The 8,064-nt window shown below is 38.5% G+C and overlaps 1 protein-coding gene across 2 annotated transcripts in view; it reads right to left on the reverse strand.

Moving 5' to 3' along the window:
• Positions 1–4,782, reverse strand: part of dicer1.L (dicer 1, ribonuclease III L homeolog) — a 45,707-nt gene extending 40,925 nt beyond the window's left edge. Inside the window, exon 1 of one of the 2 annotated variants that reach the window (XM_018230460.2) lies at positions 4,563–4,782. The gene's annotated coding sequence lies outside the window, so the exon portion shown is untranslated. Of the gene's footprint in view, positions 1–4,287; positions 4,524–4,562 lie in introns of those variants that run through there. The other variant, XM_018230461.2, reaches the window with a different exon arrangement.
• Positions 4,783–8,064: the final 3,282 nt, after the last annotated feature.

Genomic DNA, 8,064 nt, shown 5'->3' on the forward strand with positions numbered 1-8,064 from the left:
GTACACTGTCATATGCAGTGTTTAAAGCGCTGCTAGCTCACCGTTCCACCTTTAGCCTGGTTTTTAAGTTGCTTTTTAGGGACAGTGTCCCGGACTTCATCACTTCCACTATAAAGTCGGTTGCTATTCAGTTTGTTGGTGGTGTGTGTGTGTGTGTGTTTTATGTACTTGGATTAAAAGTTATGTTTTATTTTTAACCGTTTTGCATTACGTCTGAACTGGTTAGCTTTTAGTCAACAGGGCTCTTAATGCTTCTTACTTGGGCCAGTTAGCTTTGGTTGTTTTTGGTTTAGCTATATATGTTCTTCAATGAACACTAACCTGCAGACTAACTCTATTTTGAACGAACTTACACTCATATCAGGGTAATAATTATTATTAGAACAGCTGCCTTTAATGAAACTCAGGGATTCTGCTCAGCAGGAACAAAGATAAAAAAAAATGTATCAACTAAATGTATTACTTTAAAGTTTATAGCGTCTGTGAGCCCTCACAGAGCGGCTTTTGAAAGACATACAAAAGGTGAAAAAAAATAATCTTTAAATTTTAATATTAGAAAAAAAATAAATAAAAAGGATTTATTTCAGGTGAACTATCCGGAAAAAAAGTTTTGGAAGATAAACAACCCCTTTAAGTACAAAGTAGCAATACGTCTCTCATTATGGCTTTTTGAAGTTTCTTTCGAATCAGTTAGGGGTTACTTATTAAAGGTAGGTATTAAAGTTTTTCAAGGATAGTATCACTAAAAACTTCGGGATAAAAAAAAAAAAAGCTTGAATTTTTTAGATTTATTAATCTCCGAAGCTGCTAAAAGGCCGAATGCAAAAATATTCCAGCTAAAATCTGTCAAGGTCATGTAGAAGTCAATGGCACAGGTCCCTCGAACCATTTAAAGATGTTTTTAGCCTTTTATTTTTTAGGTGGATTGCACTCAAGAACTTGATCAATTCAGGTATTTTGATTATTTTTCTGCCGATAACTCAATCGATTCCAGTTTTTACCCCCGATTGCATCGATTCGAGTTTTTTTACGTTCAGGTTTTTTCATAAATAAGCAAACAGTCAAGTCGTGAGTTTATTTGAGGTAAAAAAAAAAATCCCTCACAAACTTAACCTTTGATAAATAACCCCTTAATTTTAGAGAAATTCATGCAGAGCCTTAAGATTTCTTATTTTGTTTTATGTGACAGAAGTTTCTAAATAGAAAGTGTTTAAAAGAGAAGGCAAGGACATGGTCCAAAGTTGCAATGAAATTATGCTCCAGGCATAGCTTTGAAGCACAAAGCTATGAGCCACAGTCTGAACAATTTATCCTTGAATCTTGTTTTAGGGGTTTAAAATCGCTAAGGACAATGGCAGAATTGTGTTTCTCAGGGTGATTGATAGGTCCACAGACAAGCAACAAAACATTTAGAATTACACCATGTGACAGCATAAATCCTCATAACAATAAGGGCAATGGCACAAATTAAAAAAAAAAAAATAGGAGGAAAGTGGATCTACATTGATGCAGGCACCTCTGTAACTCCATTGAAAGGCCCAGCATCTGCCTCTGTGGAGCTACACAGAGCGGATACCAACACGAAAATGCAAATGTAAGCTGACTGCTGTTCTGTGATACAAAGTATCCCATTAAAGAGGATATCAGGTGTACTATTAACATGCTTGTTATACTGCACACACAGCCAAGATCCTGACTTGGGTCACGTGAATAATTAAAAAAATAAATTCTGTTTGGCCACTGTCAAACAGTCTACACACCCTATCAATACCATTACAGAAGTCAAAGCTAGGTGTTGGCTGTCCTCTCCCACCACTATCCTGTTTCTGAACTGTAAGTGAATGTTTAGTTTAGTGGGAATACCTACATATTTATAAGACACTGTAATGTCAATTATTAGAACGACAGCTATGAAGATGAACAAGTAGAGGTCATGAACAGAAAGATAATTGAAGTTAAGATAATGTAGCCCTCTCCCAAACATCACAAGTGCAGAATTTTACACAAAGGCAGGAGATCATACATTGTCAATCACTCTATGACTAGTCTGACTGCACATGCACCATTTCTTTGGGAATATAGTTTTTGGTCAGGCCCCCTAGCTTATAACAAAGCTAAACATTATAAAACTTCAGAACAGCCATTTTTTTTTTATATAGTTCCAGTGATAGAAAAGACATTCTATTAGTATTCATCCTTATTGGCCTTAAGGCTGGGACAGTTATTTTGGACCAGACTCACATATTTGAAAGCAATGTTGAAAGGCATTAAGTGTTTCCTTATGCAGCTGCTGTGAAGTGTTGTAACTCATTAAAACCACTTGTTACAGAATGTGCTAATTGTGTTAATTTATCTCTCACATCTTTAAAATGACAAATTTTAAATGAAGAAAACATTTTTTTTTTTAATGCATTCAGTGTTGGAGCTCATACCTGCAAATACTAAACTGCTGGAGTGAGAACAGTTAGCAATGTGGTGCTTTAGGCCAGAACTTATTGGAACACATCTCTAGGTAAAAGTATTAGGATACTTACAAACAAGTGTTTAAGGGCATGCCTATCCCTATTTTAATAATTGTGCAATCTGAAGTGTGCAGCAGCTGAAGTTACAAAGTAGTAAATGAAAACCCAAAAGACAAGATGGGGAAAAGTCTGTGCCGGCATAGACTTTGCACAGAAACCATCCTCTCTGAATTCTAAACCTGAGCAACTATTCACCATAAACAGTCCATAAGCCAAACTTTGCCAGTAAGAGATCAAACTTCAGTAAAGTTAGGTCCAATATCATTTATTTAGGCCCAGCAAGTTATGCAGTGCCTACATGTGGTACACAATACTGTTGCCAAGCCATTGAAATTTGAATAAAGGGAAGTACCTAGGAGAGCAATACAATGAAACTGTAGGCCAAGCTGGGATGCGGTGATCTACTGGTCACAATCTACATTTATGGCACCCTGTCCAACATCGGGCGCATAAGGATTGGCTATTCCGTCAAGGATATTTCATCCAGCTGTAGCCTGATGCTGCAGGAGTCAGCCAAGCCAACAAAAGTTGGCGGTGCCCACCTAAAAAAATCTGTAACAAAATCTAGCTTATCATAACATATCAGATGCAAAATTCAAAACCCATCCTGTCATCCCAGTAGCCTCGTTTAAACCACTACTTAACTTTTTGGGGAAGTGGCTCAAGGTAACTGTTTCAATACAGGCAACAAGTGATTATTAATTATTGTTATTATTATTATGAAGCTGTGCTATGTTTCTGCTTATAATTCCTTAAGAGAAGGTTTTAATGTTTTTGTTATGTGTAGCATGAAACATGTGAATACACTTTAAGAAGGCTTTTGGTGCATGTCTTGCATTTGAGAAGGGTTCTTTGGCTCATTTTGGCCTTCTCAGCCTAACCAACATTGTTATGTGGCTTGAGAATAAATGCTGTACTGCTGTGCTAGGGTAATTTCTTAACAGCCTCCATCCTCTAACTCAGGTATCCTCTGAGTGGGCCCATATTCAGTGCAGAACATTGTCAATATTTGCACCTAGGCACTAAACAAACAGCTGTAGCAGATGCCCAAGTACACACAAGAAGACTGGGGCAGCCCACTTCAGACAGTTTATTTTGTGTATTAGTAGAAAAGTGTTGACCCAGGAAGCAGGTGCATAGAATTACAGGTGGCACCAAAGAAATTTCCACTCTCAGTGATTTTTTACTTTCCTTCTCCTTTATGTTAGCCATTTTATAGCATACTAGAAGGCCAACTTTTCAATTGGCCTTCGATTCAAAACCAGACTGCCGCAATTGCAAATTGGAGAGCTGCTGAATAAAACTCAACAATAACCACAAATCAGAAAAAATATTAATTAATATTTGCAAATGGTTCCTTTAAGGAATGACCGTTCAGATTTAGAAACAAATGATTTTTTACTTTACTTCTCCTTTAAGGTACGAAAATCAGTTTCCGATTTAGAATCAAAATGTCCACCTCCGGTGATTTTTACTTCTCTTTTCCTTTAAGGAATGAAAATCAGTTTAGATTTAAAACTACAACTCTGTTTGGAAGTTTCCTGAAATGGATGGGACTGTTTCTGCCAAGCAACAGCTGAGACAGGACAATGAGTCAGTGGGTAACAACCAGTTAAATCTTCTAATAGCACAGCAGAAGAGGACCTAGAAGACTCTGGAATATACACAATGTTTTACTGCCCTTAAGAATAAAACAAATGAACATGTAAGCTTGTTTGTGGACATTGAATATGGCTACACATAGAGCTGATGAAAGAGAACCCACCTGCTCGTCACATGATCCATGAAACCCACTGCCAACAGCACGACTTAGCCTGTCATTATGCAAAGTGCACTATATACTGTAAGAGAATAACGATGACCTATACCATCTACAGGGTTACCCCAAATACCAAGCATGCCTGCACCGTGGATATTTTATAACATGATTCAGCTTATTCCACTCTGTTTCAGTACGTGCACCGGTAACAATGCTGCCATACACATATGGAGGCAGGAAACACACGCGAAGGGTTGTGGCTGCTATTTAAACTCTCTTACCCTCGGGTCCGACTCATTAATGCCACGAAGTTGGTGCAGAGCACACACTGTCTATAACGCAACGCTGCCAGGCTGCTCGCTCATGTTCTACTCAGGGATGTGCTCTCAATGACTGTCCAGATGCTGGGGAAGAAGCACGGCGCAGCAAAGGCCCAACCAGCCAAGCACTAGCAAAGAAAGCATTTGTGGGATTGGACAGCGCTGCGCGGTCAGAGTTGAGAGCGAGACAGAGAAACCAATAAAAATATCAGACACATCAGTATCTAGGAGCTAGACCAACCGGAGCAAAGATGTAGTTGGAGACGTCACGGCAACCAATCATAACACGGAAAACATTTAAGTTGTTAAGACTATCCAATCACTGTAGGCGGAGATTGCAGTGACGTTTCTAGTCCAATGAAAAGGAGCCTAATAAGAGGCTAGTTGTGAGGCTAATAAGAGGCTAGTTGTGAGGCCAATGGCGATATCGGAAAAGGCTCATGGATACACAGCAGCCAGTAAAAATTGCGAGGGGAGTTAATTTGCAGCGGCGAACAGATCTGCATAGAAACAAACTCTGTTAGCCATGAGGAGCGCTTTAGGCGCCTGGGCACGGGCGAGAAGCAGGATTTAGCCTATTAAACGACTGTAGATAGAAATGTTAGGACCAGGATTACCAGTTATAGATAAAGTTATTCTAGATGTAACTGACTGGGAAGTTGCGCCCTGCAAGAATTGCTGTGAAGTACAATGTATAAATGCAAGAGCTAACAGCATACCTCCCAACCTTTTGTAAGTAAAAAGAGGGACAAACATTTTTTTCCGCACGTAGCGCAGTGAATTTTGACCACGCCCTTTCTGTGGCCACACCCCCTAATTACCATGTTCAAAATTTGGCAGGTTATGAAAATATTTCTCCTAATATAAACTGTTTTTTGTGTCTCAAAATTGTTACAAAGTATCTTATTTGCACCTGTGGCTGTTCTGTGCTTTCTGCTGAAAGCCAATTAAGTGAGAAAACGTCGTTTCTTGTTCTGGCTGTTTAGTGCAGAGAAAATAGGGACTTTCCTGTAGAAATGAGGGACTGTCCTTCTGAAAAAGGGACAGTTGGGAGGTATGGTTGGTATATAAAAATATCGGCCAGGTAGCAACCATATTGGTAGGAGACATGGCAACAGCGCGTGGGCCCTAACCTAGAGGTTTTATAATCTTATACTACAGGAGCCATGAATATCCTGTAAATTATATCCTTATAAACGGCGCTTAGTGATGTCATAGGTTATAATTAGGGTTGCCACCTGGCTGGTATTTTACCGGCCTGACCAGTAAAAATTATGGCTGATCCCAATGTTATTAATACACTAAAGTATGTGTAAATTATATGGAAAACTGTCTATCCGACACGACTGTCAGATGTGAAAGCTGCGTTTTATTCCGTTATTAAATCTGATGGTGTCTGACCAACTTTGTTTTCCCATTGAAATACATTGACTGTTTGATGTAGATTCATGAACAAAGTACACCATCCAACTTTATCTGCAGGCCTGGATTTGTGGAAAGGCCACCAGGATTTTAGGGGGCGGCATGCTGCCCAACCACACCCACATTAGTTCAAAAACACTGGGGATACAATCATTTTTTTTAAATTTCCCATTGCTTCAGTCCCGTTGATGAAAATTTGCATGAATAAAAAGGAGGGTACAGGGGTGATGAACGGCAGTGGGCCTAGGGGTGCCTGGTATGTAAATCCGGCCTTGTTTATCTGACTTTACATTCTATCTATAGGGGGATCAGATTTCATAGGATCCTACAAATCTTGTGGTGTTGCATGCAGTTGTATGGCAAGATCAGATAAAATCTGACTCCCAAAATCTCATCTAAATATATGCCTATACAGGTAGTTTTACCCTATTAGGCATATGAGTAGAAGCAACTGCTGTACTACACATGCCCATAGTAGGGTTCCCGCTACCCCCTAGCTCCCCTGCTGGACTTGTTCAGCAAGTATCTGGCATCAGAGAGGAAGATTTTTTTTCCCCTACAAAATATTTATCATATGGGCACCAAAGGAGTGGTCCTAAATCTGCAACTTTAGGCACATGCCCTGCATTAACTGCATTGTAAATACAGCTCTGGGTTACTTGTGTTATTGTAGAGTTCCTGTTAGTTAATATTTTAATAGCAAGTGCATAATGAACGCTTATTTCTATTTGTGATACAGAGGGCTTCTTAATGGACTGGTTTTTGTTTCAAAGGACCAATAGTAGAATGTGACTTTACTTTCAGTTACAGATTTTGCCCTGTTTAGTACAGGAATGAACAAATATCTATATACATATTAAGGATGCACTAGATCCACTATTTTGGGATTTGGACAAATGCAAACCTTTATTTACATATGCATAAGCTACATTAAATTAACTTATGTTGAAAAAGTTGGTATAATGCCCCAAGCACAGGTCATACCCTTTAAAAGTGGCTAAAATACAATTAAAAAACAGAAAAATTAAACGTTAATTTATAGAGTCAAACTTAGAAACACTAAAACTAAAAGTGGCAATGCAGAACAGTATGCACCACCAGGAATGTGCATATGTGTGGAAATAGATCTACTCATGTATAGATCATGGACCTGTGTCACCCTGGTACAGCACCCATCTACAAGTGCAATTAGCCAAAGCTACAGTGCCTGCCTCATCAGAAGCATTTAAGTGGGCCACGATTACTTAGCACAAGCTAAACTGGTTTGGACCTCTTTGTATGTAAAACCAAGATCATAACTCTTGCCAATGATCCTAAAAGGAACAGTACCACTTAAAAAAAGAAAGCGTTTTAAAGTGATTACAATATAATTTACTGTTGTGCTGCCATGATAAAACTGGTGTGTTTGCTTCAGAAACTCTACAATACTTATATAAACAAGCTGCTGTGTAGCCATGGGGGCAGCCATTCAAAGTTGAAAAAGTAGAAAAGGTATAGGATACATAGCACATAACGGATAAGCTTTGTAGTATACAGTGGGGATTTTCTGTTATCTACTGTGTATCCTGTGCCTAAATGGCTGCCCCCATGGCTACACAGTAGCTTGTTTATATAAAAAATTGTATAGCTTCTGAAGCAAACATACAGTACGAGTTTTACCAGTGCAGTGCACCAGTACATTATATTGTCATTCCTTTAATGCACTCTAATTTTTTGGTGTTACTGTTCCTTTAAAGACATTTATTCACGTGTTATGGACGAGATTTAATTTGAGATGCAATTCAATTCATAAAAAAATTATGTCACGGTTTATCACGTGAAAACTCTATTTAAGTCTATGGGAAAAAACTGGTAGTGTAGGAGAAATGTTTTTTCTCCTCGAATTTAATCTCGTCCATGAGTTTCTACAAGATAAACCATGATATAACTGTCTCTCATTGGATGAAATCTGGCCCATTGTATCAAAGTAGTATTCATATTCACATTTCTCAGATAACACAGTTTATGTTTTTTAATGTGACACTGACACTAAAAAACTACT

The sequence above is a fragment of the Xenopus laevis genome, chromosome 8L, assembly GCF_017654675.1.
Source record: "Xenopus laevis strain J_2021 chromosome 8L, Xenopus_laevis_v10.1, whole genome shotgun sequence".
NCBI lineage: Eukaryota > Metazoa > Chordata > Amphibia > Anura > Pipidae > Xenopus > Xenopus laevis.